This window comes from Antechinus flavipes, chromosome 2, assembly GCF_016432865.1.
Source record: "Antechinus flavipes isolate AdamAnt ecotype Samford, QLD, Australia chromosome 2, AdamAnt_v2, whole genome shotgun sequence".
Lineage (NCBI taxonomy): Eukaryota > Metazoa > Chordata > Mammalia > Dasyuromorphia > Dasyuridae > Antechinus > Antechinus flavipes.
The window spans coordinates 204161794-204188025 of NC_067399.1; the positions used below are offsets into that span (position 1 = coordinate 204161794).

The following is a 26232-nucleotide window of genomic DNA, read 5'->3' on the forward strand; positions in this document are numbered from 1 at the left end:
GACTTGAATGGAGATACTAGGACCTAAATCCAAGGGCTTTGGGAATTTCAGTACCCTCTCCATGGCCCAGCCCCTGGTCCAGTTTCCAGCTAGGGCCTTATAGATAATCACTGAAGGAGCAGTCACTATTAAGAAGGGGCTTACCCTTCCTAATCACTACCACCACCAACTGCAGACAAATTGATGTTTGGGTAGGTCTAAGAGCCCTGGATGGATGCTATAGCATCTCCCAAATCCCTGGTCCTGTTTCTAGCCCAGCCCCAGCATCCAATAGCTCAAGAAGGAAACCACATGGAGAAGCAATCAGATCAGCAGTCCCTTTCTGAAGATGTTCCAGGCACAGCCACTGAAGACCTGGACACCAAAGTACTCAGCACTGTCATATGGCTCAAAACATGGTCCTTCAGAAATAGCCTTGATGACCTTTATGTCCAAGTATCCCACCAGAGTATGTTTGAGTATAGACATTTTACTAGCACATTATGGAAGCTACCTCCTCCATTCTCTATCATTCTGTAGGACCTAATAGGCTTATTCATAAATTAAGAAAACAAGGATAGCAGCAGCTGGTGACTACCAGGGTGGTGTTTAAGCAAGTGTATTCTTTTCATCTTAGGATGACTGCCACTTCAGTGCTATTAGCTGGAGCAGCCCCTCTCCCTCAAGCCACTGTAGTATCACCTCCCATTTTTTAAGAGCCAGGGTGAATTCACATTTAATTTAAGAGGCAGAACTTCACTTTTACAACTGACGAGGGGCAAGTGACTTTTGTGATGAAGAATTTGGGAAGCTACTGTCCTGGAACAGCCAGTTCCTTTAGTGAAAGAGGGGAGCTCCCTTCTTGGGAGCTAGTAGTAGGAAAAAGTAGACTTCCTGGGTGTTGAGTAGATCACAAGTAGGACACAACTGCAGTCAAAGTAAAACTCTTGTGGAGAACATTTGTGGAAGTGGGATATGGGTCTGGACTGGACTGGACTGGAGGATATCTTGTTATTAGCTTGTATCAATAAACAGTACTAATACATTTTGTGGCAGTTCAGAGGCATAGTGAGTTCAGGGCTTGTAGAGAGGAACACTCTTCCTGAGGTCAAAACTAGCTTCAGACATTAACTAGCTGTGTGACTCTGGGCAAGTCACTTAATCCTGTTTGCCTCACTTTCATCATCTGTTAAATAAGCTGGAAAAGCAAATGGCAAATCACTCCAGTACGTTTGGGTAGTGGATTATCACATTGTCTATGTTCTTCCCATATTCCTGCTGGTTTGAATCAAGTTATGTTAAAAGGGGTACAAAGACCACTACACACCTGTCAGATTGGCTAAGATGACAGGAAAAAATAATGATGAATGTTGGAGGGGATGTGGGAAAATTGGGACACTAATGCATTGTTGGTGGAGTTGTGAACGAATCCAACCATTCTGGAGAGCAATCTGGAATTATGCCCAAAAAATTATCAAATTGTGCATATCCTTTGATCCAGCAGTGTTTCTATTGGGCTTATATCCCAAAGAAATACTAAAGAAGGGAAAAGGACCTGTATGTGCCAAAATGTTTGTAGCAGCCCTATTTGTAGTGGCTAGAAACTGGAAAATGAATGGATGCCCATCAATTGGAGAATGGCTGGATAAATTGTGGTATATGAATGTTATGGAATATTATTGTTCTGTAAGAAATGACCAGCAGGATGAATACAGAGAGGACTGGCGAGACTTACATGAACTGATGCTAAGTGAAATGAGCAGAACCAGGAGATCATTATACACTTCGATAACGATATTGTATGAGGACATATTTTGATGGAAGTGGATTTCTTTGACAAAGAGACCTAACTGAATTTCAATTGATAAATGACAGACAAAAGCAGCTACACCCAAAGAAAGAACACTGGGAAACGAATGTGAACTATCTGCATTTTTGTTTTTTTTCCCAGGTTATTTATACCTTCTGAATCCAATTCTCCCTATGCAACAAGAGAACTGTTCGGTTCTGCAAACATATATTGTATCTAGGATATACTGCAACATATCCAACATATAAAGGACTGCGTGCCATCTAGGGGAGGGGGTGGAGGGAGGGAGGGGAAAAAATTGGAACAGAAACGAGTGCAAAGGATAATATTGTAAAAAAAAAAAAAAATTACCCTGGCATGGATTCTGTCAATATAAAGTAATTATTAAATAAAAATTTAAAAAAAATGTATGTTTGCAGTGAAATAAAAAAAAATAAAAGGGGTACAAAGACTCATTGAAGAAAGTAATTCTTTAAATTAGAATGCAGTAAGTGGAAGTTAATGGTTCCTTGAAACTCCAAGAAACGATAAAACAAAATCAAAATAAAAGAAAATATGAAATATCTCATTAAAAAAAAACAACTAATCTGAAAAATAGATCAAAGAGAGATAATTTAAGAATTACTAGACTACCTAAAAGTCATAATCAAAAAAAGAGCCTATATATCATCTTTAAAGAAATCATTGAGGAAAACTGTCCTTTAATTCTAGAATCAGAAGGTAAAATAGACATTTAAAAAATCCATCATTCACCTCCAGAAAGAAATCCCAAAATAAAAACTCTTAGTAATATTAAAGACAAATTCCAGAGCTCCCAGGTCGAGAAAATACTGCAAGCAGTCAGAAACACTTCAAATGCTGTGAAGCCACAGTCAAAATAATACAAGATCTACCAGTTCCTACATTAAAGAATCAAAGAGCTTGTAATGTGATATTCTGGAGGGCAAAGGAACCATGATTACAACCAAGAATCACTTACTCAGCAAAAATGAGTATAATTCTGCAGAGTGAAAAGTGAATATTTAATGAAATGGAAGATTCTTCAACATTCCTAGTGAAAAGAGCAGAGCTGAACAGAAATTTTGGCTTTAAAATACAAGACAAGAGAAACATAAAAAGGTAAACAGCAAAGAGAAAATATAAGAGATTCAGTAAGGTTAAACTATTTACATTCCTATATACTTGTAACTCCTAAATATTTTGTCATTATTTGGCATTTAGAAGAAGTAGATAGATGATAGATAGATAGATAAAATGGATATCAATTGACTATGATGAAATAGCATCTAAAAAAACATTAGGGGAAGCTAGGTGGCGCAGTGGATAGAGCACCAGTCCTGTAGTCAGGAGGACCTGAGTTCAAATGTGGTCTCAGACACTTAACACTTTCTGGCTGTGTGACCCTGGGCAAGTCACTTAACTCCAATTGCCTCAGCAAATATAATAATGATAATAATAATAATAACAACAACAACAACATTAAAGGGTAAGAAAGAAGAATGCATTGGGAAAAGGAGTTAGAATGGGCTAGATTGTCTGACATAAAAGAGGCACTAGAGAACGTTTACAGTGGAAGTAAAGATGATAGGTGTAACAGACAATTTTTGGACCTTACTTTCACTGGAACTGGACAAAAGAGGCAATAACATACATACTCAGTAGTAAGGAGGGGAAGAGGATGGGAAGCAGAATGATGGAAGGGAAGGTAGATGTGGAAAGCAGTGGTCACTTTTGAGGAGGGACAGGGTGAAAGGAGTGGGGGAGAGACAGATAGACAGACAGAGGCAGAGTTAGAGACAGAGAAGGAGGGAAGAAGGGGGAGAAATAAAGAAAGAAAAGGATAAATAGGGAGAATAGAATACAGGGAAATATTCAATATTAATAACTGTGAAAATGTTTATAAATTTCTCTGATAAAGGCCTTTGACCCAGCAGTACCACTACAAAGTCTGTATCACCCCAAAAAAATTTTTAAAGGGAAAGGACCTATATTACAAAAATATTTATATCACCTCTTTTTTGTGGTGATAAAGAATTCGACATTGAGGGGCTGCCCATCAATTGGGAAATGGCTTAACAAATTTTGGTGTGACAACATAGTATTTTCACTGTTTTTGTTGTTGCTTGCTTGCATTTTTTTTTCTTTCTCATTTTTTTCCTTTTTGATCTGATTTTTCTTGTGCAGTGTGATATTTGTGGAAATACGTATAGAAGAATGGCACATGTTTAACATATATTGCATTACTTGCCATCTAGGGGAGGAGGTAGAGGGAAGGGAGGGAAAAAATTTGGAACACAAGATTTTGCAAGGGTGAATGTTGAAAATTGTCCATTCATATGTTTTGAAAATAAAAGACTTTAATTAAAAAAAACTGTGGTATGAGATTATGATGGAATGCTACTATGCTATAAGAAACAATGAATAGGATGCTCTCAGAAAAATCTGGAAAGACTTCCATGAACTTAAACAAAGTGAAATGTGTTGTATACAAAGTAACAGCAATATTGTAAAATGATCAGCTGTGAATAACATAACAGTTATTACAATGATTCTATATAAATGATCCAGGACAACTCTGAAAGATTTATGATGAGAAATGCTATTCATATTCAGAGAAAGAACTGAGGGTGTCTGAGTAGAATTTAAAGTATATTTTTTTAAACTTTATTTTTCTTGATGGATTTTTTGGGTCTATATTTTCTTTCACAACATGGCTATTATGGAAATGTTTTACATAACTACATATGTATAACCTTTATCAAATTGCTTTGCATTCTCAATAAAGGAGGGTGGGGAAGGAGAAAGGGAGAGAATCTGGAATTCAAAGTTTTCCAAAGGGATGTTAAATATTGTTTTCACACATAACTTCAAGGAAAACAAAATCCAAAATAAAAAAAAAAATGAAAACCTGGTATGCATAGTGAAGTGAGCAAAATCAGAACAACATACAACAGTTAGAATGGGCTAGATTGTCTGACATAAAAGAGGCACTAGAGAACTTTTACAATGGAAGTAAAGATGATAGGTATAATAGACAATTTTTGGACCTTACTCTCACTGGAACTGGACAAAAGAGGAAATAACATACATACTCAGCAATATTATACAATGATCATTATGAATGATTTAGCTATTCTCAGCAATACAGTGATCCAAACAATTTCCAAAGAGTTGTGAAAAATGCTATCCCCTTTCAGAGAAAGAACTTCTGAATTCTGAATGCCGTTTGGAACATAATTTTTTTTTAAAACTTTGTTTTTCTTTTTCTCATTTTTAGTTTGTGTTTTCTTTCGCAGCATGACTAATATGGAAATATGTTTTGTATGACTGTATATGTATAACCTATGTCAAATTATCTGCCTATTCAATGTGGGGGGAGAAGGGGAGGATGAGGATTTAGAATTCCAAATTTTCAAAAGATGAATTTAAAAAATTGTTTTTATACTTAATTGAAAAGTATTTTAAGATGAATTTTGTTTCTATCTTTTTGCATCATCTACACTTCACCCTGAATTTCTCATCTTATTTCTAAAAGGGTTCTTCCTTATTTAAAAAAAAAAATTAGTTTAAAAGGGGGAGGAAAAAATTTCAGCAAAATAATTCAGTACATTGAAAAAAAAATCTATCTAACATGTGCAATATTTTACATCCATGCACACCAACTCCATAAATGAGTAGTAAAATGTATCTTCTCCTTTATCTTTCTTGGGGTAAAAGTGGAATCTCTGGGCCAAAGGATAAGGACATATTCCTTACTTCATTTTCAAGATTCCAAATTGCCTTCTAAAGTGATTGTTTCAATTCAAGCTCCACCAACAATGAATTAATGTAAACTGTTTTTAGACAGTTCCTTCAACAAAAAATTTTTTCAAATTTTATCATTGTTACTAATTTTCTAAATGGTAAAATTTCAAAGTTGTTTTGATTTGTGTTTCTGTAATTACATTTATTCATGATTTGGAACATTCTTTCATGTCATTGTCATATCCTTTGATCATTTCCCTTAGCAATGGCTTTTGATCTTACATATTTCTGTTAGTTGTCTATAGATCTTAGATACCAGATCCTCATCAAAGACATTTGATAGAAATATTTCTTTCCAGGTGACCATTTTTATCCAAAATGTATAATTTTGTTTGTGCGGACATTTTTGAATTTCTTTTAATCAGAAATATCTTTTTTATCATTTGTAATTTCCTCTTTGTGAACTGATTCAACCATTTTGGAGAGCAATATGGAATTACACCCAAAGAGTTACTAAACTTCCTATACCTAATACCACTTCTAGGTCTGTTGTCCAAGATGATTATGGGGAAAAAAAGCAGCTCTCTTTATGGTGGTGAAGAACTGAAAACTGAAGGGATACCCATCAATTGAGGAAAGCTGAATAGGTTGTGTCATATGATTGTGATGGACTGCTATTACTTTGCTATAAGAAATGATAAGCTCAATGATTTTAGAAAAACATGGATAGATTTGCACAAAACAATGAAAAGCAAAATGAGCAGAATCAAGAGAACATTATATGTAGTAACAACAATATTGTTTTAAGAACAACTTTGAATAAATAAGTCATTTAAACTATTATAAACATCCAAATTAACAAAGGACTCATGAAGATATTATTGCATTCAGAGAAAAAAGTAATGAATAGAAGTACATATAGAATGGTTTTATATACACATGTATGTATGATATATACATATCATTTACATATGTATATATACATATACACATACACACACACTTACATACATATATAGCCACACATACACAGACCTGTGCCTAATAATAGCTATCTCTAGGGTGGAGGGAAGATAGGGAAAAGGAAGGAAAAAAGGGGAGGAAAGAAAGTTATATGATAATTTCATTATATATTTAAAAGGAATAGGGAGTTGTACATAACAGATTTGCAATTTCATGTACAATAAGCATTAAGTGCTTGCTTCTATATCAGATACTATGCTAAACAATGGAGATATGGACAAAAAATGAAACACTCTGTCCTCAAAAAGTTTATATTCTCCTGTAGCTCCAAATCAGCATTATATATTAGAAATTTTCTGTAAGAGTTACCATGAATAAGAAATTCATTATTTGCAGCCAACCTGTAGTCTTTCCAAACTTAACCAGACTGGTCCTTAGAAAAACATAAAAATCCTCATCAAGCCTCTACTCAAAGCCTTTCTGGCATAATTTCCAAAAGCCCAGGATCACACCAACAAGAGAAATGAGGAGAATTTTAGTGGCAGTATCAATACTAGCAGATATCTCAGTAATCTGAGAATGCTACATATCAAGGCAAACTAGTTGTTAAACATTTACCCCTTGGGATGGAAAATGCTATCTGGATGCAGATAGCAAACTATGTAGACTGAATGTGAATTAAAACATAGCATTTTCACCTTTTGGGATTTTTTTCCCTTTTGGTCTGATTTTTCTTACAAAACATGAAAAATATGGAAATATGTTTATAAGGATTGCACATATTTAATCTATATCAGAATACTTGCTGTTTTGGGGAGAGGGGAGGGATAGGGGAGGGGGAAGGGACAGCGGAGGGAGAAAAAAATTCGAACACAAAATCTTATAAAAATAGATATTGAAAACTATCTTTACATGTATTTGTAAAAATTAAGGAAAAAACAATAAAGAAAACAAATAATCACAAACCTATTGAAAAAAATTTATCCCTGAATGCATTTTTGTACTAAGATCTTATCTATGGTATGTCAGGATTTTGTTTGTTTGTTTGTTTGTTTGTTTGATTTGATTTTAGGAAGGAGTTTTCTAGGATTGAAGGGAGATGGATGTCTTCCACTGGAAATGATAAAATGATGACAGCATTAAGCAAGTAGACTGGTGTCTGATATTGTTTACTGAAGTTTAATCATAGATAGGTAGCCACCTTCTTATTGATTAAAAATTCCACTTTGCAAAAGAAAGGGAAATGGACTTGTTTAGATATCAATGGGACAAAACATACAAGAGAGAAAAATATGAAACCACTGGACAGATGCAATAAGGGAAAAGGAATTTTAATGCCTCTCAGCTCAAGGGACGTGTACAGCTACAGATGTATGTACTAAAAATGATCTTATGTGACTGGGGTCAGGTCATATTGATCATCATTAAAAGAAAGGCTGATAGATTAATGGTATGTGCCCAGGGGTCATGTCCTTTATTGTCTAGACCCCATATTGGGGCATTTAGTGGATGAATCAGGCCTTGAATTGAAAGGTCACTGATAATTTAAGATTAAGGAAGTTACCTCCCTAGTCTTTCCAGGCTAACATATGTTGGGACTGCTCAAGCTTGAGCTATGACTCTAACTCAGAATCCCAAAATGCTTAAAATATGAAATGCCCAAGTTTTTCTTCACCTCCTGGAGCCTTACATGGAGTATTCTTCTTCTTCTTCATGCATTTTTGAAGAGGATCAATGACATCATGAGGCTGATGTCTTGACTTGCAAGTGAATTGAATGTAATTTCCAAAAAGTTTGAGAAATTGTATATGTTAGAACAAACTGAAAAGTGCAGGTATCTGCCCTTGAACTGGGAAAAAGACAATAAAAAAGCAATAAAAGTTTGAAAAATTGTATCTGCTGCACAGTGAATTATGGAGAGGTTCTAGAATAAAATCCTATAAATTAAATCAATTTCTTGGATCCAAACCATAACACAAGTTAAGTATGAAGCTGGAATACTTGGCTAACTAGCTGCAATACCAGCATTTACCACAAAGAGGCACTGCTGCATCATTCCAGGGCATCCCCACAAACATATGGTTGAACACTATTTCATTCCTGTGTATTGGCTACTGGATACCTACAAGGAGCGGGATTGGCCAGGAATAATTGTTGTTTGTCCTTGTTCTTGAAGAGGGCCACGAAAACAAGGAGGGGGTGCTATGACATGCAAATTAATTGGATTTGAGAGGAGGGCTGTGCAAGGTCACCTGCCTCCCTTTGTCCTCTGGAGCCATCTGGGTCCAGTGACCAGATAGCGATCAGGATGACTGGAGATGGTCCTCTGGCCAAAAAGGATGGATTTTGCTTGAGGATGGGGAGGGGAGAAAGCTTAATGCTGAATTAGGAGATGAGAAAGATAAGGAATCCATAGCCTCAAGAAAGCCATTTTCTCTTAAAAGTCTCTATCAATCAAGCTATATCAATCAGTAAAGAAAGAATCATTAAAGGCCCACTATATTCCAGGAACACAAAATCATGTGATAGAAGATGATTCTTTTACAGATGAGAAAACTGAGGTCCGGAGAGAGAGAGAGGGAGGGATTTGTTCACATGTGCATAACTAGTCACCTTGGCTTGTTTGGGCACAGTCAACTGAATTATTTATCTGTTCTGTGTTTTTGTATTTGTTCATGGGCTCCTTGTGTCCTTTGAATCTCATTCATTTTCTTTGGGGGTGCAGTCAAGATTGTCTCATACCCAATTCTCAGAATATATACTCTTATGCACCATTGGGGAAACTGACACATGAGCCATTCTTAGCCTTTATTTAAGATATTTTGCAGGGGCAGTCAGATGGTGGGGTGGATAGAGCACTAGTCCTGAAGTCAGGAGGATCTGAGTTCAAATTTGACCTCAGACACTTAATACTATCTAGTTGTGTGACTTAACCCCAATTGCTTCGGGGAAAAAAAGGTATTTTGTTCAAAAGTTTTACTCTGGAGTTGAGGCATAAACTAAACAGAGATAATGACTTCTGGAGTAGAACCAAGAAACATTGTACATAGTAACAAGATTATACAATAATCAGTTCTGACCGTGAGGCTCTTTTCAATAGTGAGGTGATTCAGGCTAATTTCAATGATCTTGTGATGAAGAGAGCCATCTGCATCCAGAGAGAGGACTCTGGGGACTGGGTGTGGTTAACAGCAGGGTATTTTCACCTTTTTGTTGTTGTTTTCTTGCATTAGTTTTCTTTCTCATTTTTTTTTCCTTTCTTGATCTGATTTTTTCTTGTGCACCCATGATAATTGTGGAAATATATAGAGAGGAGTTGCACACGTTTAACATATATTGGATTACTTGCTGTCTGGGGGAGGGTGGGGAAGGAAAATTTTGGAACACGGGAAATTGCAGAGGTGAATGTTGAAAATTATCTGTGCATATGTTTTGAAAATAAAAAGCTTTAATCAAAAAAAAAAAAAAAGAGGAAGCAAGAAAGAATAATGGCTTTCTTGGAGTTGGTATGACCCTGGTGTCCTTGAGAGGCCTAAGGGAATAAGTATCACTGAGAGAAGCAGGTGGTCAAGAAGAGAACTGCATTTGTCTTGTGCACAGGTGGGCAAATCTTGATTCCTCAATTTATCATTGAGATGAATGTAGCAATGACATCTTGATTTTTTAAATGCAATTTTAAAAAAAGCAAAAACAAAAACAGACTATGAGAAAAATCCTAAGGCATTTTTCCAACACCAGTTGATCAAAAAATATTAACATCAATTCTCTCCTTCTAGGCAAAGATGCACAATGGGCAACCCAGTAGATATTTCTTGATGCTGATGAGTTACTTCACTTTAATTCAAGATCCTGCTCTTGTTACTAGTGTTTCAATTTTAAAATTACATAATCTCTACCTCTGAGGAGTTTTTAATCTGCTAGAGAAGTTTACAATTTGGTTGAGTGTCTCTCTCATTGGAGAATGAACCTTAAGTCTCCTTATTATCAACTTAATCCCCATTACTCTCCAAGAACACTAAACTCACACAGATCAGGTTCAACTTTGAGGCTGATTACAATGGGGTCACTATCTCCTTTGGCTCATGCTTCAAATCCAGAATAAAACTGGGAAAATTTCTGACATAGAGCTTAGGTGTGGCTCATGTTGTAGGTTTTACCAGCAGTGGGTAATAATATTCATTATGGGAAATGTGTAGGGGGGACAAGTTTTATTTCCTCCCTCCTTTCTCCCTCCCTGCCTTCCTCCCTCCTTCTCTTCCTCCCTTTTTTCTTTCCTTCCTTCTTCCTTCCCTCCCTCCCTTATTTCCTTCCTTCCTCCCTCTCTCCCTCTTTCTCTCCTTCCCTTCCTCCCTCTCCATTACTCTCCAAAAAAATAAAGGAAGGGAGGGAGGGAGGGAGGAAGAGAGGGAAGAAGGAAGGAAGAGAAGGAGAGATGGAGGAAGGGAGAAAGGGAGGGAGGGAGAAAGGGAGGGAGAGAGGAAAGGAAAACAGTTAAGGCTTTGAGTGAAGAAGATGGAAAATGGGGAATCCAAAATCCTGTGACACTGCCTGAATTCATCGAGGGAAAGCAGAGCCCTGATTGGAGCTTCTGATCTTTCCTCCAAGCACACTATGACAGTGGGGCAGATGCTGACATCAGCATGCTCGTTTCCATTGCTGGCTGCCTCTGGCTCAGAGTAATCATGGGAGGGTGTGGATGTCAAGATCACTCATTCACAGCTGAAATGCGCGGGCCTCCAGGGAGGAAGGCAGTAGCTGTTTAGCAGCTTGGAATAGCAATACATCATATTTTTAATGATGATCACTCTGTTTTTCAAGCTTTTGGACACTGGTGGGTGTTACTAAGCCAAATACCAGCACATTAAAAGAGGGTTTACAAGTTTTTAATCTGTCTCTCATGGAAAAAATGACCATAGAAATCAAAGTTGGAAAGGAGGACCTCAAAGGTCATCTAGAACAACACTTTCTGAACAGGAATCTCCTAAAATATTCTCGGTGAGTCCAGTAAAAAAAAACCCACCCATTCTATTTAAGGCAATTCTATTTGCTTGGGAGTTTTTTCTTACATAAAGTTGAAATCTGCCTCTGGGAATTTCTACATATGCTGCCCTCTATGACTAAACACAATCAATCTACTCCCCTTGACACTGCAAAGTTCCTTCAACTGATGCTTTTATGACACAGGACCTCCTCCAAATGTGCTCTGATCACAGCAGAATGAGCAAGTGTGTCATGTCTCCTACTCTGGACATTACTTGTATTTGTCAAATGTTGTTTATCCTTCCTTCTTAAAGAGGACCATGACATTAGGAAAGTGATACTGTGACTTGCAAATAAATTGGATTTAAGTGATGGAGGGCCTCATTTTCTCCTCCCCAGCCATCTGGGTCCAATGGCAAGATATAGATCAGACTGACTGGAGATGACCTCAGATGCAATGAGAGAGTCCTTGGCCTTTTTAAGCTAAGGTCTTTCCCAGAACTGAGGCAATGGCTCAATCAGTGATTAAGATGAGATAAGAAATGAAGTAGGGAATGGCCTGTCCTCAACATACCTTGTTCTGTCCTTTTTTCCAGGTGGAGAGCACACTGCTAAATGAATAAGGGACTCACTAGTCTGTTTCTTAATACAAGGCAATACTATGTAAAGGAGAAATAAAGCAACCATCAATACTAATGCACTAAGAAAAAAAGGCTGACAATTTTTTATCTAACTAGATGCTAGAAAGGCAAAGCAACATACTGGAGAGAGGGCTTGCCTCACAATCTTAAAGGGACCTAAAAATCAACTAATCCTACTCCCTCATTTTACAGATGAGGAAACTGAGAGAATCAAGTGTGACCAGAGTTTGGGACCTTCCTCTGACATGTATTAGCTGTAACCTAGGGCAAATCATTCAATCTTTCAGTGTTCCAGGTACTCTCTTATGACAAAATTGCTAACCAGTTGCCCATCTATCTTGGAAGAAAGGATTCAAAGAAATTCCCTAAATCAATGAAGTCACAGATCTAAACCAACATCACCCCCCCCCCATTCTTATTAGCTCTTCTGGTTTCATGTCACCCACAGATTTGAAATTTTTAAAATGTTCTATGTAATAATAATAACAATAGCATTAATATAGTACTTTATTTTTAAAGTTTCTTGAAGTTCTTTTTTTTATTATAGCTTTTTATGTACAAGATATATACATGGGAAATTTTTCAGCATTGACCCTTGCAAAACCTTCTGTTCCAACTTTTCCCTCCTTCCCCCCACCCCCTCCTCTAGGTGGCAGTTAGATGTTAAATATGTTAAAGTATATGTTAAATACAATATATGTATACATATCCATACAGTTATTTCACTGCACAAGAAAAATAGGACTTAGAAATAAGGTAAAAATAACCTGAGAAGGAAATCAAAAATGCAAGCGGACAAAAATAGAGGGAGTTGAAATGCTATGTTGTGGTTCATACTCATTTCCCAACAAATGGAACTGATTTGGTTCATCTCATAGTTGAAGAGAGCCATGTCCACCAGAATTGATCCTCATATAGTATTGTCATTGAAGTATATAATGATCTCCTGGTCCTGCTCATTTCACTCAACATCAGTTCATGTAAGTCTCTCCAGACCTTTCTGAAATCATCCTGCTGGTCATTTCTTACAGAACAATAATATTTCATAACATTCATATACTATAACTTATTCAGCCATTCTCCAATTGATGGGCATCCATTCAATTTCCAGTTTCTAGCCACTACAAAGAGGGATGCCACAAACATTCTTGCACATACAGGTCCCTTTCCCTTCTTTAGTATCCCTTTGGGATATAAGCCCAGCAGTAACACTGCTGGATCAAAGGGTTTGCACAGTTTGATAACTTTTTGAGTATAGTTCCAAACTGCTCTCCAGAATGGCTGGATGCATTCACAATTCCACCAACAGTGTCCCAGTTTTCTCACATCCCCTCCAACATTCCACATTATTTTTTCCTGTCATCTTAGCTATTCTGAGAGGAGTATAGTGATATCTCAGAGTTGTCTTAATTTGCATTTCTTTGATTAATAGTGATTTGGAGCATCTTTTCATATGGCTAAAAATGGTTTCTATTTCTTCATATGAAAATTGTCTGTTCATATCCTTTGACTATTTATTGATTGGAGAATGGCTTGATTTCTTATAAATTAGAGTTCTAATTCTAATCTTGTCTGCATTAGTTTTTTGTATAAAAGCTTTTTAATTTGATATAATCAAAATTTTCTATTTTGTGATCAATAATGATCTCTAGTTCTGCTTTACAGTTCCTTCTTTACAGGTCTGAGAAATAAACTATCCTATGTTCTTCTAATTTATTTATAGTTTTATTCTTTATGCCTAGATCATGAACCCATTTTGACCTTATCTTGGTATACAGTGTTAACTGTGGGTCAATGCCTAGTTTCTGCCATACTAATTTCCAATTTTCCCAGCAGTTTTTGTCAAACAGTGAATTCTTATTCCAAAAGTTAGGATCTTTGGGTTTGTCAAACACTAGATTGCTATAGTTGACTATTTTGTCTTGTAAATCTAACCTATTCTACTGATCAACTAGTCTATTTTTTAGCCAATACCAAATGGTTTTGGTGATTGCTGCTTTATAATATAGTTTTAGATCTGGTACAGCTAGGCCACCTTCATTTGATTTTTTTTTCATTAGTTCCCTTGAAAGTCTAAACCTTTTGTTCTTCCAGATGGATTTTATTGTTATTTTTTCTAGGTCATTAAAATAGTTTTTTGGGAGTCTGTTGGTATAGCACTAAATAAATAGATTAGTTTAAATAGTATTGTCATTTCTATTATATTCGCTCGACCTATCCAAGGGCACTTAATATTTTTCCAATTGGTTATTTCTGACTTTATTTGTGGGGAAAATGTTTTGTAGTTTTGTTCATGTAGTTCCTGACTTTCCTTTGGCAGATAGATTCCCAAATATTTTATACTATTGGCAGTTACTTTAAATGGAATTTCTCTTTGCATCTCTAACTGTTGGATCTTATTAGTAATATATAAGAATGCTGATGATTTATATGGGTTTATTTTGTATTCTGCAATTTTGCTAAATTTGTGGATTATTTCTAATAACTTTTTAGTAGAATCTTTGGGGTTCTCTAAGTATACCATCATATCATCAGCAAGAAGTGATAATTTGGTTTCCTCATTACCTACTCTAATTCCTTTAATCTCTTTCTTAATCCTTATTGCCAAAGCTAGCATTTTTAATACAATATTAAATAGTAATGGTAGTTATAGTGGGCAACCTTATTTTATTCCTGATCTTATTGGGAATGGCTCCAGTTTGTCCCCATTACATATGATGCTTACTGATGGTTTTAAATAGATGCTATTGACTATTTTAAGGAAAAGTCCATTTATTCCTATTCTCTCAAGTGTTTTTAATAAGAATGGATGTTGGATTTTATCAAATGCTTTTTCGGCATCTATTGAGATGATCATATGTTTTTTGTTAATTTGGTTATTGATATAGTCAATTATGCTAATAGTTTTCCTAATATTGAACCAGCCCTGCATTCCTGGTATAAATCCTACCTGATCGTGGTGTATTATCCTGAGGATGATTTTCTTTTTGCTAATATTTCATTTAAGATTTTTGCATCAATATTCATTAGGGAGATTGGCCTATAATTTTCTTTCTCTGTTTTCAACCTACCTGGTTTAGGTTGAAGTTCTTTTTTTAATATTTATTTTTTAAAAGTTTAGTTCCAAGGGCAGCTAGGTGGTACAGTGAATAGAATACCAGCCCTTAAGTCAGGAGGACCTGAGTCCTCAAGTCTCAAACACTTAACATTTCTTAGCTGTGTGACCCTGGGCAAGTCACTTAACTCCAATTGCCTTAAGGAAAAAAAAAAACCAAACAAAAAAAATTTAGTTTCAATTTCTCTCCTTCCCTTCAGTTCCTCCCCTCCCCTTTGATAAAGCAAGCAATATGATTCCCATTATATATGTGACATCATACAAAATATATTTTTATGTTAGCTAAGTTGCAAAAAAAGAAGCAGCAAGAAAAATATAATACAATATGATATACATCGATCTGTATTCAGAGTTCAATAGTGCTCAATATGGAAGTGAATAGCATTTTCCATCATGAATCCTTTGGAATTGTAAATCATTGTATTATTAGAATTGCTAACTCTTTCATAATTGATCATCATGGCAATATTATATCACTGTATATATAATGTTTTCTTGGTTCTGTTCATTTTACTTTATATCAGTTCATAAAAGTCTTCCCAGATTTTTCTACAACTATCCTCTTTATTTCTTATAGAAAGATAGAATTCGATCACAATCATATATCACAATTTGTTCAACCATTCTCCAGTTGATGGGCATCCCCTCAGTTTCTAATTCTTTGCCAACATAAAAAGAGATGCTATACATGTTTTTGTACATATAGGTACTTTTCCTTTTTCTTTGATCTCTATGGAATATAGATCTAATATTGGTATCACTAGGTCCAAAGAGATGCACAGTTTTATAGTTTTTTGAACATAGTTCTTAGTTATTCTCCATAATGGTTGGACAAGTTCATAATTTAACCAATAATACATTAATATACCTTATATAGTACTTTAAGATTTGGAAGGTGCTTTACAATTTATTGAATATATAAATCTTTGCTAAATAGGAAACATGACTTAATATAGGGGTTCTTAACTTTTTTGTATCATGGATCCCTTTGGCAATGTGGTCAAATCTTCTCAGAATGATTTTTTTGTTTTTGTTTTTGTTTTTTTTAATGCATAAAGCAAAATGCTTGATATGGCAAACAGAAACCGGTTATGTCAAAAGAGAATCACAATTTTTTTCAAGTTCATATATTTGAAGACAAGAAATCTTGACATCCTTGGAATCAAAATGTTAGGATTCAGAACTATGATAAACTTGGCTATTTTCAACAATGAGATGATTCAAAGCAATTCCAAGACTTGTGATGGAAAGATCTATATACTTCCAGAGAGAGAACTATTGGAGACTGAGTGTGGATCAAAGCATAGTATATTCACCTTTTTGTTGTTGTTGTTTATTTGTTTGATTTTTTCTTTCTTGGGTTTTTTTCCCTTTCAATCTTATTTCTCTTGTGCAGTATGAGAAATATGGAAATATATTTAGAAGAATTGCACATGTTGAACCTATATTGGATTATTTGCTGTCTTGGGGTGGGACATAGTGGAGAAAGAAGGAGAAAAATTTAGAACACAAGATTTTGCAGATGTGAATGTTGAAAAATATCTTTGAATATATTTGGAAAAAATAAAATACTATTAAAAAATATATCAGTATTCAAGTTTTGCCCCGATATTTACTAGTTCTGTGACCTTGAGGAAGTCACTTAACTCTCAGTACCCCATTCACTTTTCTAGAACTAAAAGTTACAGAAAAATTGCCAATATGAATTGGAGAGTCAGTTTTTCTACAGAGAATTCCCTACACTAATGAACCAATAGTTTCCACGAAAAACAAACTACAAAATCACTAAATACACTAATATGCCTAAGATAGGAACTTTGGGACTTCAGAAATAAGTGGAGTACATGCCCTCCTTTTTCCACCAATGTCTCAGCTATGATGCATCAGGTAAAACAAAAAATGATTTAAATTCATTCTTATACTCAGCTGATTTAATGCCAATTCATAGCCCAGTGAATCATTGACAAGGGATAAGGGAATTGAGAAGAGATCAGGACATCTGCTGCACCCTCGCCATCACTCCACTAATTCAATACAAGAAGGAGGTTCCAAATATCTTAATATCCTTAAATATGAGCTGCTTCTTGGGAAACTTAAGAGCAACAGAGGACAAGGGTACCCCTTCTGAGTTCTCTCAATGTCTCCCTCATCACCTGGTTTTGACAAGGAAAAGGAGAAACTTCCAGCTATGCTTTGTCCAGGGGTATATTTGTAAATGTTTAACAACCTGCTCCTTAAAATAAAAGGTCTTCTCAACATGCTTTTTGAGAGGGAGACAATTGGGGTTAGGTGACTTGCCCAGGGTCACACAGCTAGGATCTGCTAGTGTCTGAAGCAGGATTTGAACTCAGATCCTCCTGACTTCAGGGTTTATGTGCTATCCACTATGCCATTTGGTTGCACCCTCAATATACTTTTAAAATTAAATTGCTTTTTTTTTAATATGGTTAATATGGAAATATGTTTTACATGATTTCATATGCATAGTTGATATATTACTTGCCTTTTCAATGTGTGGTGAAGGGGCTAGGAGAAGGGAGAGAATTTGGAACTCCCCCCAAAAATTTTTTTTCCACCTCAATTTTACAGATTTTACAGATGAGAAAACTGAGGCAATCAGGGTTATGTTATATTCCCAGGGTAAGTAAGAGTCTAAGCTTGATTTGAATTCCTCCAATCTTCCTGATTCCTGATCAAGCGGTACCCACTTTGCCAACTAGCTGCCCTCAGATAAAGTATATAAAACACTTAAAGATAAGAAACCAGAAGTCTACAAAATGAAATTATGCCAAGATCCATTCCAAAGGATTAATGTGAAGTCAGAGGATTTAAATTTGACTCATAGTTCTGTTACTTTTTACCTATATGACCTTTGGCAAGTCACTTAAACTGTCTAGCCTTTGGTTTCTTCATCTATAAATGGAAGGGGTTGAGTCATGTGCTAAGATAATTATGTCAGTGCTACAGACTGGCAGGACATCCAATTACTCTTAATCACTCACCTCTCCTTATCCTTTTTAAAGGGTCAGGAGACTCCCTGGCTTTGAGGATGATTTTCTCTCTAGTCACTCATTAGATCCTCCCTTCTAGGAGTGGTTTTTCTTTTAAGCCAGGATAATGAAAGATAGAGGGAAAAATGATCGTGGGCACATACCCATCTCCATTTAGCTAGCTGTAGCCACAGCTTCTGACTCATATGCCAACAGAAATTCAGCTAAATGTAGTTTCTTTGCCCTAGTAAGTTGTAAAAATGAATCAACAATTTTCTTTCATAGCTCCAGGTCTTCAATAAGAGAATAAACTCCAAGAAAATACCACAATTAAAACCTATATCCCCTACTTGCCTTCTCTCAGTGTTTTCAATCAATATATACAGTTTAGCAATACATGTGAAACTAAGAGAAAAGCAAACCTTTAAGGAAAAAAAGGTAAAGAAACTTAGGAGTTAAAGATAGATCTTTTGTGCCCAAGGAAGAAGGTAAACCTTATCTGAAGAGAGAAGTGAGAGAAGACAAAGGGAGAAGAAAAGAAATAACTGCAGGGGGAAAGAGTGTTCAGAAATATTAGCTAATGATAACAATAATAATAATAAACATTTATATAGTGCCTACTATGTGTCAAAAACTGTACTAATCATTTAAAAATTATTATTTGATCCTTACAATAATATGCTATCATTAACCCTATTTTACAAATGAGGAAACTGAGGCAAACAGAGGTTAAATAAATGTCTGTGGTTGGATGTGATCTAAGATCTTCCTAACTCCAGATCTTAAGCTCTTTCCATGTGGCACCCAATGGTCCCAATAGGTCCCAACAAACACTGTGTTCCTCTGGTCTTCAGAGTGGTAAATGAGACTTATCTAGCTGCCTATGGCTTTTCTTTTTACCATAGTCCATTAAAATAGGAAGGCATGAATCTTATCACGCTACTTCATTAGTCCCAAGGTCAAAGTGAAACTCCTTGGAGAAGAGGAGGATGAGATTTATCTGACAGATTAGCAGCCTCCAGTCTCTAGTAGCTTAATCTCCTTGGTGACACTGGAATAAGCCTGGCAAAGACAGATGACCTCTGAAGTCTCTTCCAACCCTAAATGTAGGCGCCTATGATCCCATTTGTTTAAGGTCATGTAGCTAGTTAGTGGTCAATTTGAATCTGAAGCTCTGATTCCAAACTCAGAACTCTTTTTGTTACATAATCCAAAAATAAAAATAAGTTTCTCTCAATGAACTATCTTTAGGAAGCAAAGTATCATTGAATTCAAGTCCACTATTATGTAATGGTGATCATTTACCACTTCTTCCTTTCTTACTTCTGCCTTTTAGAGTCCCTAGCATACTTTAAAGCCTTAATTCAAGTGCTACTTCCTGTCTAAGTCCTTTTTTGGACATTTCCCTCTTATCTTCATGCTACTCCAAAATTATTGTGTATTTACTTAGTATATATTATGAATTTACTTATATTTGTATATGCTTGTTTTTCCAGTGGAATGTAAACTTTTTGAAGTTCCTTCCTTTCTCTTTTCCTTCATCCCTTCCTTCCTTCTCTCCTTTTTTATTTTTTCTCTTCATCCCTCCCTCCCCCTCTCTTTCCTTTTTTCCTTCCTTCCTTCCTTCCTTTCTTCCTTCCTTCCTTCCTTTCTTCCTTCCTTCCTTCCTTTCTTCTTTCCTCTTCTAGGATGGATCCAAGCTGGCAGAGTTGAGCCAGGAAACTACTCAAGCTCTCCACTTTGCCTCAAAAACTACATGAAACCAAGCCTCTGAATAGTCTGATAGAATGAAACCAATCTCTAGCTCAAGATAGACTGGAAAAACTTCAAGGTCAGTTTCATTGGGAGTGAAAAGGGTATTCAGTCCAGCTCAGATAGACCCTGAGTGAAAGGATCTTAATCACATCAAATCAGCAACTAAGACCCTCAGAGGAAAGGGGATGTATAATGGAACAATTGGATCACATGAGTAGGTATAAAAGACTATTACACTGGAAAGAACAGAAGGGAAGAGGATGAGCATTGTCTGAAGATTGATCTCATCAGTTTTGACTCTAATAGGGAATAACTTAATCATCCAGTTGGGTATAGAAATTTATCTGATCCTGTGAAGAAGTAGGAGGAGAAAGAGAAAAGAAAAGGGAGGGGCAAGATAGAAGGGAGAGCAGAAACACTAGGGAAAAAGGTAAGAAAAGGGAGTAAAGGATGATACCTTATCTTCATAAGGTACGATGGAGTAGGTTAAAAAAAAAAAAACACTACTAAGAGAAGAGGGTAGGGGTAATAGGAGATAAGGTAATGGGTAAAGTGGGCTAAAAAAAAAGACACAACTAAGGACAGGGTGGGAAAAGAGAACAAAAGTATATACAGGGGAGAAATTATTTGGAAGGAAATACAGAGCTAGTAATCATAACTGTGAATGTGAATGGGATGGACTCTCCCATAAAATGAAAACGAGTAGCAGAGTGCACTGCAAACCAGAATCCAACTATATGTTGTTTACAAGAAACACATTCGACACAAGGTAAAGGTAAAAGGCTTGAATAAAATTTAATATGCTTCACTTGAAGTAAAAAAAAATAAAAGCAGGGATAGAAATTCTGATCTCAGATAAAGCAAAAGTAAAAATAGATCTTATTAAAAGAGATAAGGAAGAAAAGTACATCTTGATAAATGCTACTGTAAACAATGAAATAGTAATGATACTAAATGTATATGCATCAAGTCATTTACAAGAAGAAATAAATAGCAAAACTATACTAGTGGGGGACCTCAATCTTCCCCTCTCAGAATCAAACAAATCTAAACCCCCACACACACACAAAAAAAAAAACCAACCCAGAAACTAGGAAGGTAAATAGAATCCTAGAAAACCCAAATATGATAAATCTCTGGAGAAAACTAAATAGAGACAGAAAGAAATACATTTTTTTCCTTGGCAATACATGGCACCTTACAAAAACTGACCATGTATTAGGTCACAAAACTTCACAATCAAATTCAAAAAGACAGAAATAGTAAATGCTTCCTTTTTAGACCACAATGCAATAAAAATTATATTCAATAGAAGGTCAGGGAAAGATAGACTAAAAACCAATTGGAAATTAAATAATCTAATTCTAAAAAATGAGTAGTTCTATGGGAAAATATTTTTACATTCAAAGGTCCTGATAAAGGCTTCATTTCTTTTTCTTTTCTTTTCTTTTTTTTTTTTTAATTTTAAGGCATTTATTGAAAAGATTTTTTTTTCCAATCAAGGCTTACCCTGGTTCCTGAACAGAATTGGGGGATTAGAGGTTGATCCAATCTATCTTGGAATGCTATCCCATAAGTGCTCTGCAGCTCTCATTTATGCTCAGAAAGGAGAATAGCTGGTGCCAAATCAAACAGTCTTACAGCTAGAGTTGAGTCTGCCATACAGTCTGTTCCATCATTATTCATTTTCCCTCTGGGGTTTAGGAGTAATTATGAAAGGAGCAACCTGCCTGGCTGAAGTGTTACAAAGCCATCAAGATGTCATGTAGCTCAGAACTATGCAATAAAAATGACAGTCAAATTCATATGATGCCTCTGAGGAGCTCTTAAAATATTAATGGAGACATCATCTTCCTAGACATGGTGGAAATCCTCCCATAGCCATTTATTAAGCACTTATGTATTAGGCACCGAGCTAAACCCAAGGATACAAAAAAAGACAAAAACATGGTCCCTACCCTCAAGAAGTTCACATCCTAGTGGGGGAGGCTACGTGTAAAGAAATATGTACACACAGGAGACAGAGTAGATGGAAGGGGAGAAGGCACTAGCAGCTGGAAGTACCCAGATAGGTAAAGGCCTCATTTCTAAAATATAGGGAATTAACTCAAATTTATAATAGTTTAGCCATTCTTCAATTGATAAATGGTCAAAGGATAGATACAGATAATTTTCAGATGAAGAAATTGAAACTATTTCTAGTCATATGAAAAGATGCTCTAGATCATTATTGATCAGAGAAATGCAAATTAAGACAACTCTGAGGTACTACTACACACCTCTCAGATTGGCTAGGATGACAGGAAAAGATAATGATGAATGTTGGAGAGGATGTGGGAAAATTGGGACACTGATGCATTGTTGGTGGAATTATGAACGAATGCAACCATTCTGGGGAGCCATTTGGAACTATGCTCAAAAAGTTATCAAATTGTGCATATCCCTTTGATCCAGCAGTGTTACTACTGGGCTTATATCACAAAGAAATCTTAAAGATGGGAAAGGGACCTACATTTGCAAAAATGTTTGTGGCAGCCCTTTTTGTAGTGGCTAGAAACTGGAAATTGAATGGACGCCCATCAATTGGAGAATGGCTGAATAAATTGGGGTATATGAATGTTATGGAATATTATTGTTCTGTAAGAAATGACCAAGAGGATGATGATTTCAGAGAGGCTTGAAAAGACTTACACGAATTGATGTTAAGTGAAATAAGTAAAACCAGTAGATCATTATACACAGCAATAAGAAGATTATACGATGATCAACTCTGATGGACATGGGTCTCTTCAACAATGAGATGATTCAAACCAGTTCCAATTGTTCAGTAAAGAAGAGAATCAGCTACACCCAGAGAGAATTGTGGGAAATGAGTGTGGACCACAACATAGAAGTTCCACTCTTTCTATTATTGTTTGCTTGCACTTTTGTTTTCCTTCTCCTTTCTTTCTAGATATGATTTTTTCTGATTTTTAAATACCAAATTAGAAATTCAGAAATTCAAAGGAGAATTCTCCTCCAATTCAATTTTATTAATTGAAACTAAATTGAAACTAAAAAAACTATTGAACTAATAAATAATTTGGTTTTATTAAAAAAAAAACCAACAAAATAGATAAACCTTTGGTTAATTTGGTTAGAAAAAGGAAAGGAAAAAACTATATCACCAGCATCAAAAATGAAAAGGTGAACTTACCACCAGTGAAAAAGAAATAAAAGCAATAATTAGGAGCTGTTTTGTCCAACATAGCAGCAAGTCTGATAATCTAACTGAAATAGATGAATATTTACAAAAAAAAATAAATTGTCCAGATGAATAGAAGAGGAAATAAATTACTTAAATAGTCCCAATTTAGAAAAAGAAATCAAACAAGCCATTAATGAACTAAGAAAAAATCCCCAGGGCTAGATGGATTCACAAAGTAAATTCTACCAAATATTTAAGGAATAATTAATTTCAAAACTATGTAAACTATTCGGACAAATAGATAAAGGAGTCCTGCCAAATTCTTTCTATGACAAAAATATAGTACTGATACCTTTACCAGGAAGAGCCAAAACAGAAAGAAAATTACAAACCAATCTCCTTCCCTCCCTCCCTTCCTTCTCTCTTTCCTTTCTTCCTTCCTTCTTTCCTTATTTTTTCCTTTCTCCCTATCTTGTATCTCTAACTGCTTGCATAGTGCTTGACATATAGGAAGCATTTAATGTATATTTATTGATTGGTAATTATGCTGTTTCTATTGTGAACATGTGGGCCTGAGTAAGTCATCTAACATCTCAATGCCCCCAAGGAACCCTTTGATATTCTAAATTGCAGAAGTTTGTCCATGTACATTGCTAGAGATATTTTCCTCAACAGGGAACTTTCTATACAGATAATACCAAAGATGTGCCCACTCCCCAAAAGATGACAATTATAATGAGCAGATAAATGATAATATTGAAGTTATTTGGGGATATTTTTGTGCCTAACTGAATTAGGCTTCCACATAAAAGGTCTGATTTTATTTTTAAGATCAAAAATTTCTCTTTAGTGAGAGTTCTTAACCTTTTTTGTGTCATGGACCCCCTTCTAGCCTAGAAATCCCTTCTCAGAAGAATGCCTTTAAATGCATAAAATAAAATACAAAGTACTCCAAAGGAGAACAATTACATTGACTTAATTAATAAAATATTTTTAAAATCCATGGAACCCAAGTTAAGTACTTCTACTCTACATAAACTTTGTTGGGATTTTCCTCTTTGCCAAAGCTAATATCCATGTCCTAGATCCCATTCTCTCCAATGTTCTTTAGGATGTGCTAGAATTATAACCATATTGTTGCTGTGGTTCAGTAGTTTCAGTGACAAATAACTCCTTTTGAATCTTTTTGAAAGAAACTATAATGATTTGCCATTTCCTTCTCCCGGTCATTTTATAAATGAGAAGACAGAGGCAAACCTGGTAAAGTGACTTGCCCAGAATCAGAAGGCTAGTATTTGAGGTTACATTTGAACTCAGGAAGATGAGTCTTTTTAATTCTAGACCTAACACTTTATCCATTGTGCAGCTACTCTATTGCCATCTTATCCATCTTAAGTATTTCCTTTTCCATTGGTCCCTTCTCTTTTGCCTCCACATATCCCCAAGTCATCCTAATCCTAAAACAACAACAACAAAATCTTTCCTTATCTATTCTATATCAAACTAATATTTTTAAAACTCCAACTCACAGTCCAAAAACGACTGCCATATATGTCTGCCAAGAAACCTTAATAGCAATGTAATCTTATTCTGTCCAAAACAAAACTTAGCACTTCTTCCCTAAAACTATCTTCTCCATCTAATTTCCCTATGTTTAATCAATCCATTAATTAACAAGCATGTATTAAATGACAATCTTATATAGCTTGAGCTACAGAGGAAAAAGTGAAATAGTCCCAGTCCCCCAAGAGAGTAATTACATTCTATCTGGGAAAAAACAAGTACAAAAGTAAATATATAAAGAATATGTATATATGTGGGTGTATATACACATATGTACATATGTACATGTGTATGTATTTATAGATTTTTATACATATACATGTGTGTAGTTTATCTTGGAGAAAAGAAAATTAAAATGCTCCAAATCATAAGTGTCCAATTCAAATAGAAATGGTGTACCTCTAATCTATATATAAAGATTCCTGGACTGCATATTGACTTACTTTAAAAATGTAATGTTAGCTGTGTTTTATTGTATTTTTATTCATTTTGTTAAATATTTCCCAATTAATGTTTTAATCTGGTTCAGGCAGCATTCAGAATATTGAGGCCTGTGGGTATCTGATACTTCTGTTTTAAATCACTAATGCAGCTGCTGCTGCTGCTAACTACTATTTAAATGGTTCTATAAGATTTGCAAAGTGCTTGTGACCTTCACAACAAACCCATGAAGTAAATGATGTTAATATCTCATTCTGCAAATGAGGAAACTGGAGCACAGAGGGATTTAATAATCTGTTGGTCACATAGCTAGTGTATGAGACAGTATTTGAACTCAGGTATTCATGACTGCCTGTCAGTGGAAAAGATTCGGTGCACAACCTATAGAAGAAAATGAACATAGTAGACTAATGTTTGATAAACACAACTTCTGGGGGAAATGGAAAGTAGTCTGAGTCTAGGAATTGTCCAAAATCCTACACCATATATCAAGATAAGCTCAAGATGGGTACATGACTTTGACATTAAAGAGTGAAATCATAAACAAATTAGAGGAGTAAAGAAGAAATTATGTTTCAGATCTATGAGAAGGAGAAGAGTTTGGGTAGAATGAAATAAAAACAGCTTATACAGTAGGAGAGTTTATACAATAATAACATTGAAAAGACAAACAACTTTGAAAAAAAGAGGAAATTCATTCACAAAATGACCATTATGATTCTAGAGAACGTTTGATAAAACATGCTATCCAACTTCTGAAGATAAGGTAAGGTACTCAGGATGAGTACACACATACACACAGACACACACACACACACACACACACAGAGCTATGTATATATACATACATATGTATGTATATATGTTGTACGTATAAATACCTATATATTAAACACAATTTCTTCAAATACAAATTACATATGTCGCCCTGAGCAAGTCAACTTCTCTCAGCCTCAGTTTCCCTATCTGTATATGGGAATAATAATAGCTCCTACATCCCAAAGTTATAAAGATCAAATGATAAAATGTATCAAAATCAGTTTCCAAACAGAGTATTAAAGAAA

General features: G+C 35.4%; 1 pseudogene; it reads left to right on the forward strand.

The window, feature by feature from the left end:
• The first annotated feature begins 210 nt into the window (after positions 1–210).
• Positions 211–26232, forward strand: part of LOC127546526 (60S ribosomal protein L6-like) — an 88086-nt pseudogene continuing 62064 nt past the window's right edge.